Raw genomic sequence first — 12,395 nt, forward strand, 5'->3', positions numbered from 1 at the left:
CGCAGCTCCAGAGCCTCGGGGCTCCCTGAAAGGAGGCTCTTGTTCCATGCCCTCCATCTGAGGGGAGGGTGGGAATTCTTAGAGGGTGAAGTCGGGACTTGGGCCCAGCTGCCCCTGGCCCACCTGCCTGACCCCCCCCCCCAGCCCATTCACCACCCGGAGCTAAGGCCCAGATCCTCCCCCCAAACTGCTACTCCTGGATTTGTCCTTGGAGACACATGCATGCTATGCCCGCAGGTTCGTGCCCAGGCCTCCAGATTGCCCATTGAGAAGGAACAAGCCAAGTGACCAGCTGCTAGCAGGGCCGCAGACAGGAAGAGGGGTTCAAGTCCAGGGTGGATGGCAGCACAGCCCCCCTAGCTCTGAGACCCTGGGACCCCTGCACTCAAGGCCCAGAACACACTGACATGGAGGATGAGGGAACAGAATGCATGTGCACGGGCCTGAGCCCCCGGGCCCTGGGAAGCACCTCTGGGAGCAGCATCCTCCCTGCCCCATTCCCAGCACTTCTTTCTTTGTGCAAACAGAGGCTTGTGGGAGCCGTGGCCTAGAATCTCAGCACTAGAAGATTCCTCCGAGACCCTCCGTCCAGCCCATTACGCACACAAGCGTTCCCTCTGTCAATAAGTGCTTGCTTATTACCGAGTCTCTGCTTGAATGCCCCCACTGATGGGTAACTCATTACCCCATTTTCCTACTTCAGGAAGGCTCCCAGTCCTCAGTGCAGAGTGTCTGCAGCTCGCAATTTCAGCGAGATTCCCATGCTCCTTTGTGCCGTGTGGGTCCTCGGGTCGCCGGCCCGGGGGGCTGGAGCTCTGGGCCTGCGGAGCGGCCTCCGTGCCCGGGGGAAGCCTGAGGTCCCGTCCAGCTTGGAGCCTCGGCTCCCAGAATCCCGTTTACCTCGTCGTCAGTGAGGGGCCGTTCTCTTGTTCCTTCAGATCTAGTTCCAGGTGGGAGCTGGGAGCATCTCGGGGTGCCGAGTAGAACTGGGGGTCCCCTCCCGCCAGGGCCTCCGGCTCCTGGTTCTCCCAGACACACAGAGCCCCGACAGCCTCGGGAACAAATGGGCTTCCCGGAGCCTCTGAGCTTTTCCTCATGAGGCCAATCAGCAGTGGGGGCTTGGATGCCCCCCCCCCCCACTTTGGGGCTGCCCCAGCCCGCATTGGACACCCGGATGCAGGAAGGCGGAACCCTGGGCAGGCAGAGGGAGTCCCAGGGCTCCAGCCACGGCCACGGATGTGGGGCCGCCAGAGGGCAGCACTGTGCACTCACGTGAGTGGGAGCCTTCTCTCTCTCACACATTCTCCCACCCGCTCGCCTCATCCTTGCTCCTCCCAAACCCATCAGGAGGCAGGGAGAAAGGTTGGGCTCAGAGAAGCAGAGGCTGCGCCCGGGCCGGCCAGAGTCACGCCAGGGGGAGCCCCGGCCCGGAGGAGTCTGGGGGATCCGAGGCCCGGGCTCTGTGACTGCGCTGCTGGAGCTGGGACAGTGTGTGCAGCTGTGTGTACACCAGGGGGAGGGGAGGGAGGGGAGACGGGCGGATGCACCCATTTCTCTGACGCTGCAAGAATCAAGGTCTCCGGAAGGCCACTCCTCGGGTGAGAGAGGTGCAGAAGGCCGGCACGCCCACGGGCAGGAACCCGGCTTCGCCACAGCAGGAGGGGCAGGACCGAGAGGAGGGCAGGTCCCCGCGAGCCCTCCTCCAGGAGGGCAAGGCCTGCGGTTAACCCCCAGGAGCGGGCTGTGGCGACACGCCTGGCTCGTGTGTGACAGAAAAAACCCCGAGCCTGGAAGGCCTTTGACATCAACCCATGCATCTGAGCAACAGCAGCCCTCTGGTCAGAGGGCCTGCCCAGCATTGACTTGATGGGCAGCCGTGGGCACAGCCCTGGCCCTCTCTGGGCCTCTCTGCACAAGGAGTGCAGAGGTCTTGGGAGCCCTAAGCCAAGCTGGAGTCAGTCCTGCCTCAGGCACTGGGTGATCCTAGCACAGCTTCCTTTTGGAGGTTCTAGGAGATGCAGGTCCTCGCCTTCCTCTGGGATCCCGGGGGTGTGGGTCCTCGCCTTCCTCTGGGATCCCGGGGGTGCGGGTCCTCACCTTCCTCTGGGATCACCCCCGGGTCCTCACTTCCTCTGGGATCCCGGGGGTGCGGGTCCTCGCCTTCCTCTGGGATCCCGGGGGTGCGGGTCCTCGCCTTCCTCTGGGATCCCAGGGGTGCGGGTCCTCGCCTTCCTCTGGGATCCCGGGGGTGCGGGTCCTCGCTTCCTCTGGGATCCCGGGGGTGCGGGTCCTCGCCTTCCTTGGGGGATCCCGGGGGTGCGGGTCCTCGCCTTCCTCTGGGATCCCGGGGGTGTGGGTCCTCGCTTCCTCTGGGATCCCGGGGGTGCGGGTCCTCGCCTTCCTTGGGGGATCCCGGGGGTGCGGGTCCTTGCTTCCTCTGGGATCCCGGGGGTGCGGGTCCTCGCTTCCTCTGGGGAGCCTGGAAATGTCAGTCCTAACTATGATCGAGGTCCTTGTGATCTCTGATGCTTCCTGGTGGGGGGGGGACTATACAGGGAGAATCATCTGCCCCCTGGGATCTCAATGATCAGGCCAGACAAGCTCTAAGACATGGGCCGTTCTTTTTGAAGCGGGGACACTTCTCTGAGCAGCCACTTCAGGGCCTGATGAGCAAGCCCAGAGCCCGGCAGCTCCCGGGGTCGGCCGCGGGGAGTCCCGCTCCAGGAGAGGGGAAGCGGTCGGGGTCGGGCACGGCTCCCCCCATCAGGGGCCTGCATGCACTCAGGTTTTGGGGGGGGTCCCACGGAAACGGTCCCACGGAGGCAGGCTGAGGAGCACGGTAGGGGCTGTACACGCACACACACGTGTGCACACGCCTGACGCAGTTTTCATCTGATTGTGCTTTTGGCGAGCACCACAAATGGAATATTTTCACACAATATGTTGCTGTTAGAATTGGCAAAACACTTCCTGGGCGAGTCAAAGATCCGGGAAGCCCGAGCCTTGTGCAGCTGGAATCGCGAGCGGCGGAGTTGGAGGAAGCCCGGGCACCCCCTCCAAGGTGCTCGCTGCTCTCCGTTTCCATCAGTCCTCGGCAGCTGCCTTCCTCCATGCAGCCTCCCGACGAGCTTGGGGGGGGGGGGGAGAGGGAGTGCTCCCTGCTGCCGACTAGAGCCCAGCCACTGTCTGGTTCTGCAGGGAGATTTTCTGCTCTTACGGCAGGGGAAAGGCTTCTCTTCCCCACATCCCACAGCAACTTCCCCTTCCTTGAGCTCGGACTTGTTCTTTGGGGTGTCCTCTCTCATAGCACCGGCCAACTTTACTCAGTTCAAAGGCTCCCAGTGCTAGAACTCTCAGAGCTAGAGCCCTGAGGGCTAGAACCCTCAGGGCTAGAGCCATCAGAGTTAGAACCCTCAGGGTTAGAGCCCTCAGGGATAGAACCCTCAGAGTTAGAACCCTCAGAGCTAGGGCCCTTAGAATTAGAGCCATCAGAGTTAGAACCCTCAGAGCTAGAGTCATCAGAGTTAGAACCCTCAAGGGTAGAGCCCTCAGGGCTAGAACCCTCAGAGCTAGAGCCCTCGGGGTTAGAACCCTCAGAGCTAGAGCCCTCAGGGCTAGAGCCCTCAGCCCAGAGCTCCGAGGAGCCCAGAGCCCATCCAGTCCAGCCCTGCCATTGTTGGCAGAGGACCAGGACCACGAGGATATTTTGGTTTTCCAGAAATTTAAAAAATGCCCCAGCAGATTCCATGCAGTTACTCCGGGTTAACTCTGAGGCCCCAGGGGAGGCACTGAGCTCTCTGCCACTAGAAGCCTCCATGCCGATGAGCCCCCCGGCCATCGGAGGCCTGTTCGGGTAGGCTTCGGCCTGGGTGCCCGCCTAGATTCCTTCCGGCTCCGAGCCATGGTCCCGCTTCCAGAAGCCACGGGGTCCGTGCTCGGCCAGTTCTCAGGGAGCTTGTCTTGGAGGCTGCAGGGCCTCTGGTGGAGGGGATGAGGTGCCCGCGGGTCGCGTTCCTCCTGCACCAAGAGCCTCCAGTCCGGGAGTACGTCTCTCCTTGGCCGTCCTTCACTTCTCCCCCTAAGTGCCCCCCACTCAGTGGCACCCCACTCCCCAACCCCTTTCCTGGAGTCCCTCAGAGATGGGACCTTAAGCTTTTAACCAGCAAAGTGAAAACAGGGCCACCCGAGGCCACCAGCGTCATTACAAGTCTTGGGTTCTCTGTCCTGCAGCCAACTAGCCACGACTGGGCCTCTTTCGGCAAAGGGAGCATCCCCGCTCAGCTGCTCTTTGGGGGCTTCCTGGCCCTGCACGTCCTCTCGCACCATGTCTGCTCGTTGGGGTCCTGCTTTCTAGCACGAAGCTAGAATGATGCCTGGGGCTCTAGGTGCCTAATAAATACTCTGGGCTTTCGATTCCAGGAGCACAGTGCTGGGGGTGATCTCATTTCTCCCTTTGAACTGTCAATCTTGAACAGTAATCATCTCCATCCTCCCCCCCAACAATGATAATTTTATCGGCCCCTAACCACTAGCTGACAGGCACTGACCGCTGGAAACAGAACTGGGCCCCCCTAAGCTCAGCATGACTAAGTAAGGTTCAAAGGTCATGTGAGGGACGCCGCGGTCTCGGGGATGCTCCTCACTGGGTTAGGGGCTCGGCGGCCTCTCGCCTTGGGCTCTGAGTATGCCGAACCAGCCCATTCTTGAACGTTCTAGAGTGGGATCCCTCTGGGAAAGAGAAACGTGGAGCCGGATCGCTTATCTGGCCATCCCAGCATGCTCCCTCTCAGCCATCCATGGAACTGGGCCTCTGAACCCGGCCGGCCCTGCCGGCTTCCGCGAGGCCGTCTGAAGCAGAGGACGCTGGACGGCTGGCCCGCTGCAAGGAGATGGAGGGTTCCTGCCCCCCTACACTGCCGAGCGAAGCACCGCCCCCCGCCCGGCCACGAGCGAGACTCCCGACCGGCCGAGGGGAGCGTGGCCAGGGAGATCCGTACGCCTTTCAGGAGAGCCCCGCGTCCACGGCGAAGGACCGACGCACCAGTGAGGAAAGCCGGGGGCCAGGACGCTGCAGAGGATGCCGGTAATATCCGTGGATGAGGTAAGCCGAGGAGATGGCAAAGCTGCCCCGTAGCCAGGTGCTGAAGTGGGGGGAGGGGGCGGAAGAGGCTCAGGCTATGTCCCCTTTAAAGTGACAGGTGCTGATAATCAAGGTGTCACTGCCCCCTCCCTCCCAACATGGCTCTTTGCACTGACTCCCAGAAGGCCCAGCAAACCCGGGAGCCCTGGAAGCTCTGGGCAGCAGCTTCGTGCAAATGCACTCTCAATTCCAGAGGAAGGTGGGATGGAGGGAGCAGGGAGGGAAGGAGGGAAAAAGGGAGGGAAAAAGGGAGGAAGGGAGGGCAAGAGGGAGGGAAAGAGAGAGGGAGGGAGGGAGGAAGGGAGGGTGCACTGGAGGCTGATTGAATGGGTTTCTGTATGAAAAACAAACCGTTTTCATCCACTTGTTTTCTGGCTGAGGAAGTACCTTCAACAGTACCGTAGCAGGGAAACCAATCTCCCCAGCAAGCAATGGAGGGAGGGAGGGAGCTAACAAGGGAGTCGGGGAGAGGGTAGCCCCCACTCTGCTCCTGGAAACCTCCTCCAAAAGCCTTCCAGATCTGCTGAGCTCCTGTGGCAGCACTCGGGAGCATAACCCCCCCCCCCCAAGGGAGACGTAATTAAAAAGTGACAAAAAGGGTAGCCCCCACCCCATTGCATACAGATGAAAACCAGTCACCCTTAAGCTCCTTTGTTACCATGGCAACTGTGGGGTGTTTCACTTCAGCAAAAGCGGCCCTCCCTAGGTATGTGTGTGGCTGGGGAGAGGGGACAGGAAAGTTGGCGCCGGGTCCTGCGTGGCTGCCCCAGAGAACCAAAGCACTGGGCCAGGCGTCCTGGCGGCCGAGCAGGCTTAGGCAAAGGTGCCCGGGATCCGTCCAGGTAGGTTACTATGGCAGCCTGGGAACCACTTTCCAGAAGCATCCAAACACTGGCCCTCCCTGACTTGTAGGGGAGCCGCCTTGCCGCTCCCTCTCCCATGAGAGCCGGGCCCTTCACCGGGGCAGGTGCCTTCTGCCCGGGCCGAGCTTACAGTCCCCCACGCCTGCCCGGAGCCGACCGGACCCGCTCACACGCAGCCAGGAGCCGGAGGGGCCCGGACCCCGGCTACTGCCCTGGCCCAGAAGGCTCTGCCCTGGGAGGCTCTGCCCTGGCCTAGAAGGCTCTGCCGATCGGTGGAGGACAAGGCCCTCCATGGGCTGGGAGGCCGGGGCTGGCGGCTGGGCCTAAAGTGAGCTCTCATAGCCTTGGCCACAGGGCGGGTGAAAGAAGGAGCATCTGTGCCCCTGGAAATGCTCAGACCACTAAGCTGCCAAGAGGAAGGTGCAGGAGATGGCTCGGTGGCTACATTTGCAGGAGGAACCCCTCCCCCAATTCCTGGGCCAGGGGAGTGGTTTGGAGCCCCAAAGGCCAGGAGAGGGGCAATGGGGGTTGCTGCTTCCTGTCCCGGGACTGAGCAACCTCCAGCTCCCTCAGTTCCCAGCCCTTCACCCTGAACTAGCGAAATGGCTTTGAAATCGTCCCACTGGGAGCCAATGCAGGGAGTGGGAGGAGGGAAGGTAGGAAAGGGGAGAGGGAGAGCAAAGGAAGCTGGTCCCAGACCCAATCTCGCAGCCATCTCTTCCCCCAAAGCAACTAGCCCAGCGCCTAGTGCTTTCCTAGGGAACCGAGTGGAGGTGAGGCAGAGGGTGGGTGAGTGCTGTCTGTTGGCCAGGAGAGCCCCCTCGAGCTTCCCTTCCCTTGCCTTCCCCTGCCTTCCCTTGCCTTCCCCTGCCTTCCCTTGCCTTCCCCTGCCTTCCCCTGCCTTCCCCTGCCTTCCCCTGCCTTCCCTTGCCTTCCCCTGCCTTCCCTTGCCTTCCCCTGCCTTCCCTTGCCTTCCCCTGCCTTCCCCTGCCTTCCCTTGCCTTCCCCTGCCTTCCCTTCCTTTCCCTTGCTTTGCCTTCCCTTCCCTTGCCTTCCTCTGCCTTCCCTTCCCTTTCCTTCCCTTGCCTTCCCTTCCCTTCCCTTGCCTTCCCTTCCCTTCCCTTGCCTTCCCCTGCCTTTCCTTCCCTTCCTTTGCCTTCCCCTGCCCGCCCAGCGGCAGGCGGCTGCCTGCCTCTGCATTCGGCAGCGAGAGGCGGCGGCGGCAGCTGCTGCCTCGGGAAAGCTCCCGGGGAGCTCCCAGAGGGCACGGAGGTGCCCTGGCAGTCCAGGGAGGGAGCAGTTGCTGGGGTCTGAGAGGTTCGGGCCGTGGGGGCTCCCCGGGAAGCTGCCGGAGCCCAAGCGGGGCTGCTCCCCGGCCCGGAGCTCCGGCCTGGCCGCCCGGCCGGCCGCCTGCGATGGGCCCAGGCTCTCTCCCGCAGTGGCCGCGGCTGCTCCCAGGCAGGGGCCGGGAAGCGGGCGGCCCGGGCCGGCGGGCAAGCGCGCGCCTCCCAGCAGGCACGGATGCAGCAGCCCTGATGAAAGGGGGCATCTCCAGCGGGCTCGGGGAGAGGGGGCCGATGGGATGGCCGGGGGACCGACGAGAAGCTCGCTACCTGCCTCAGCCCCACAGTGACAGCCGGGAAAACAGTGTCTGGACGTGGCTGACGGCAAGAGCAGAGGCTGCGATCACCACGGAGGGCACCCCCACCCCCAGCATACGCTCGGAGAGGGATGGAGGCCCCAGAGGAGGAGCAGGCCCTGCCCAGCGACCGATGCCGCCAAGCCGGGAGCTCGGAGCCCCGCAGCCCGCAGCCCCAGCGCCCCGAAAGCCCCCTTAGCCTTCGATGGCGTGGGGGTAGGGGGCGCCGGGGACGAAACCGGGAATAACTTCATCCTCAGACAGCGGGGGGGAGGGGGAAGGGGGGGAGGGAGAAGGCAGGGTCACGGGCAGTCCCATCAGGAGGAGGCGGCGGGGAGGCAGGGCCCGCTGCCACTTCAGGCCAGCCCACGGGCCGCGCCACGGCCACGGCCACGGCCCGCACCCCCCCTAACCCTCCCCCCGGCCCGACCCCCCTCTCCACTCCCACTCCCAGCCCGCGCCTAGATCCCGGTCTCTCAGCCCCACACACGAGAGACAGCCAGCCACCGGAGCTGCCAGGAATAAACAAACCGGCCCAGGGCCACGATCAGGTGTGTGGACGTGGGGGTGGCGACGGCGGCGAGAAGGAAACTCAGCCCACCGCGCCCCTCTCCCTGCCTGCTCCTGCTCAGAGGCCACCAAAGTTAGAGCGGGGAAAGGGGCCCACGAGAAGCAGCTGCCGGAGCCGGCTAGGGTCCTACCGCCACACACACGCACACACACGTAGACACGCGCGGACGCGGGCACGGACACACACACACACAGACACACACACCGGCACTCGGGCGCGCACACACACTCACGCCTGTTGGGGGGCTCAGCCTGGACTCCCGCCCCAAGCGAGCACGCGCTTGTGCGCGCGCGCGTGTACACACACACACACACACACACACACACACACACACACGCAGGAAGTTTTTCTCCCCTTTTCCATCATCAGCAGCAGCCGCGGCGGTGGTGGCGGAGGCAGCGCAGGCGCAGGTCCCCCCCCCCCCACCGCCCTCCTGGAGTGGATTTGTGGGGGGGGCGCGGGGGCCCAGGGTCCGGCTCCACTGACCTGCAAGGTTCCCTCTGGGGGTGGCGGCTCCTCTTCGTCCTCCTCCTCCTCCTCTTCCTCCGGGGCCCGGCCCGGCTGGGGCGCAGGGGTCGCTCCGGCGGGTCGGCTCGGGCTCGGGGCGCCCTCGGGGGGCCCCGGCACAGGCTCTGCCGCCGTCCCGGGGCTGGCGCGGGGAGAGTCCGGGCGCGGGTCACCGGGGCGGTGGCGGCGGCAGCGGCAGCCCGGGCAGCGGCCGCACCATCTCGCCCCCGGCGCCCCCCCACCCCACCCCGGCTCCCCCGAGGCGGGCGCTCTTTAGCCGCCGCCGCCGCGGCCGGGGCCCGGACTGGGGCTCCGGGAGCTGCGGGTGGCGGGCTCCGGCTCGGGCCGGCCGAGGCTGCGGGCTGGAGGCGGCGGCGGCGGCGGCGGGGATGGCGCGGAGACCATGCCTCCCGCTGGTGCCTCCGCTCCGAGGACCGGCCGCCCGCCTGTCTGGCTGCTTCGGCTGCCGAGGCGAAGACTGAGCGAGCGAGGGAGGGAGGGGGCGGGGCCGGCCAATCCGGGGCGCCGGGGGGGCCGCGCGGGGCGGGGCCGCGGAGGAGTGGGGGAGGGGGCGAGGAGGAGGGGGAGGGGGCGGGGCCGCGGCGGGACTCTCCTGCCCCGGCCTGGCTCGGAGCTACCGCCGAGCTGCCGCTGGGTGTCTGTCCGTGGGGGCTCTGGCCCACTGCCGGCAGGCAGCCAGCCCCGTGCGTGGACTGTGCGCGAGGCGGGGGCGGCCGGGATGGCTTGCCAAGGGCTCCCCATTCGCGGCCCGGTAGCCTCTCCCCGTCCCCCGCACCCTTCCTCCTACCCTCCCACACTAAGGCTAACCCCGTCACCGCCGTCGCCAGCGCCTCCCCCACCTGCTCCCCCCCTCCTCTGTTCCCCCCCTCCTCCCCTCTTTTCCTTCTCCTCCTCCCCTCCTGCTCCTCCTCCTCCTCCTCCTCCCCCTTTTCTCCTCCTCCCCTCTTGCTCCTCCTCCTCCTTCTCCTCCTCCCCCTTTTTCCACCTCCTCCCCTCCTCCTCCTCTTCCTCTTCTTCTCCCTTCTCTCCCTTCTTCCCTCTTCCTCCTCCTCCTCCCTCTCTCCTTCCTCCTTCTCACCTTCCTCCTCCCCTTCTCTTCCTTCCTGACCTGGAGCCCTTTGCCTGGCCCTATGGATGGCCAGGTGGGGGCACTGAGCTCCCATGAACTCCAATGGGCAAGATCTGGAGCCGATAGGCAGTGCCCAGGGCTTCTGGAGACTAGGCTCTCTGAGCCCCTAGGGCCAGCTTGCTGTTCCCAAAGCTGGGGTCTTGGGGACCCTCTAAAGGGCCAAAGGACAAGGGGAAGGGGCACCAAGAGCCTCCCTGGGAAGCTGGGCAGAGAAACTGGAGTGGGGTCCTTGGCCTGGATTTGGATGCCACCCGAGGCCAGAACACTGGCTGCAGAGCCCGGCCTGCCCAAGGGGTGCCCTGCTCTGACAGAGCACCGCCCTCCCCCTCCCACCCCTACCGAGCCCACCCTCCACTAGGATTTGCCAGCCAGATGCTCTCAGCCCAGTAAATACCGGCTTTGCTCTTCTTGCTGCTTCTCTTTGCCGGTCTGTCCTTGGGTCTGTCCCTCCGTTACGACCCAGGACAGATTTTCTGTCATTACTGGGGTGTCCGCTGTCACACAGTCAGTCTATGCTCTCCAGTGACCATCTGGACCAGGAGATGAATGGCCAAAGAAGGAATATAGTTTCTGGAAACCGTCCAGAAAAAGTTTCTTTCCCTGTGTATTTAAGGGTGAAGGGATTTGGGAGGGAAAGGGACCGGAAGAGAGCATGGGGTTCAGGGGAGAGGGGAGGGAGATTGGGGTTCGCTGGGGATCTCTGTGACCAATGATGTCCAAAGTGAGGATCAGCATGGAAGGAGAAAGAAGTCGGGGCAGGGGCGGGCCAGTTCTTCAAGTATCCTGGGAGAAGGAAGTGGAGAGATCATGAAATTGAGGAGAGACACATGAAGGAGGGGATGAGAAGCAATGGTGGGCATGGGCTCTGGGGGTCAGGAGAAGGGCTCCCATGCGCCTCCTTCCCAGTCCTCCTCTGGGGCCTCCTCATGGAGGTCGGGGATGACAGGGAAGGCAAGCAGAGAAAAGGCCTCACCCCAGAGTCCAGGGGGGATAACATGCCCATCCTTGTGAAGACACAGTAGATAAGTGTCCCTGGAAAGAGGAATGATGTTCCTATAACGTGAACCAGGGTGGTCCAGGGGCCTCAGCACTGCCTTCAGCCTGAGGGGTCAGCACCTTGACCTGAAGAGAGACAAAGGGGATGCTGGACCTGTCATTTGGGGGGCTAGCTGCTCCTTTGAACAGAAGATGTCCCTTGTCAGCTGGGTGTTTTTGCTGACCTGCCTTTGACCCCCCAGGGGCATCTGGTTCTCATCAAGATGTCACCCCCCCCTTCATTGTTGCCAATGGGAATCTGTCTACATTCCCTTAGTCCTTTGTGGTGAATCTCTCCAACATGTCCAGGCTGCCCATTGTTTATCCCGGGTGCTCACTCCATAATCCACCGGTTTCCCTTTCCAATTAATTATCCATCTCCCATGTGAAAAATGTCACATCTTGCTGAATGGAGGAGGAAAGGACGAGTCCTAAAAAGTCTGCCTGGTCAGCAGAGCTATTCAAGTTGCTGGAGTCCTAGGAGGGCTTTGATTTCAAACATTGTGTTATCCCGTTACTGGTCACTGGAGGCTTTAGGACTTCCCTGGAACCCTGGTTGCAGTGAGGAAGATGCTTATCCCCTCAGAGTAAAGAGCTCTTGGTCCGGACACTGCTTGGCTATACCTCTGGGGCCCAGGGCAGCCCGGGTCACACGGAGGGAGGCCGAAGGGTGGCCCTCCATCTACCGCACCACGCTGCCCCTCCTGATTGGTTAATTCCATATAACTTCTTCCAGACTCTGCAGGGTAAAATTTTTCTAGCAGTGATAGTATAAGGGTGGGATTGAAACCATTTGTGTGTCTTGGATAAGTAAGAACGCTTTTTGATTAAATCTTACAATCCGAACTGAGTGTGAACAGGGCCTGTACCCCTCCTTGAATCAATCAAAGCCACTGTATGAAAGACTGGGTCTACTCAAAGTAAATTCATAGAGAAGGAAGAAGCGAGCCCAGACACAGGGGGGAGATTCAGAGCGCTTGAATGTGAAACAGAGCCAGCTGGCATTGCCATTCCACTTCTGAAGAGCAGAGGGAGTTCTGAATGGTGGCAGAAAAGGGAGGTTTTCAGAAGTGGAGAACCCAAGCCTCCAGAAAAGGTCAACCTTCTCTCCACTGTCTCTCCCTGATTCTTTCTATCGACAGCCATCTTTATATAATCTCATTACCCAAGTGTTCCCAATAACCTGATTTTTGCCTTAATCACAAAGAGGCTGGTGGTTAACTAGCAAACTATCAGTTGGGCAAAGAACCTGACCCCTGTCAAGAATTTAGGAATTTTTTTAAACTAGTTACTCTAGTAACTTTTCATCTATAATAAAATCCCTGACATAGCAGAGGAAGCCAAGTAAATCTGGAGGGCCACCATGTTGCCCCCTAAATGTTCCATGAGTCGGTTATTGTAATGGGTTTCCAAAACAGTTTCTGAGGACCAAGTGCAGAGAGACTGGTCCTTGGGTCCCGACCCAGGAGACAAAGAAAAATAAAAATTGG

The 12,395-nt window shown here is 62.3% G+C and overlaps 1 protein-coding gene across 1 annotated transcript in view; it reads right to left on the reverse strand.

Moving 5' to 3' along the window:
* The window catches only part of KLHL29 (kelch like family member 29), a 161,630-nt gene extending 152,736 nt beyond the window's left edge, over positions 1-8,894 (reverse strand). The window contains exon 1 of the mRNA XM_051974077.1: positions 8,700-8,894. The gene's annotated coding sequence lies outside the window, so the exon portion shown is untranslated. The remainder of the gene's footprint in view (positions 1-8,699) is intronic.
* Between the last annotated feature and the right edge of the window lie 3,501 nt (positions 8,895-12,395).

The sequence above is a fragment of the Antechinus flavipes genome, chromosome 2, assembly GCF_016432865.1.
Source record: "Antechinus flavipes isolate AdamAnt ecotype Samford, QLD, Australia chromosome 2, AdamAnt_v2, whole genome shotgun sequence".
Taxonomy (NCBI): Eukaryota; Metazoa; Chordata; class Mammalia; order Dasyuromorphia; family Dasyuridae; genus Antechinus; species Antechinus flavipes.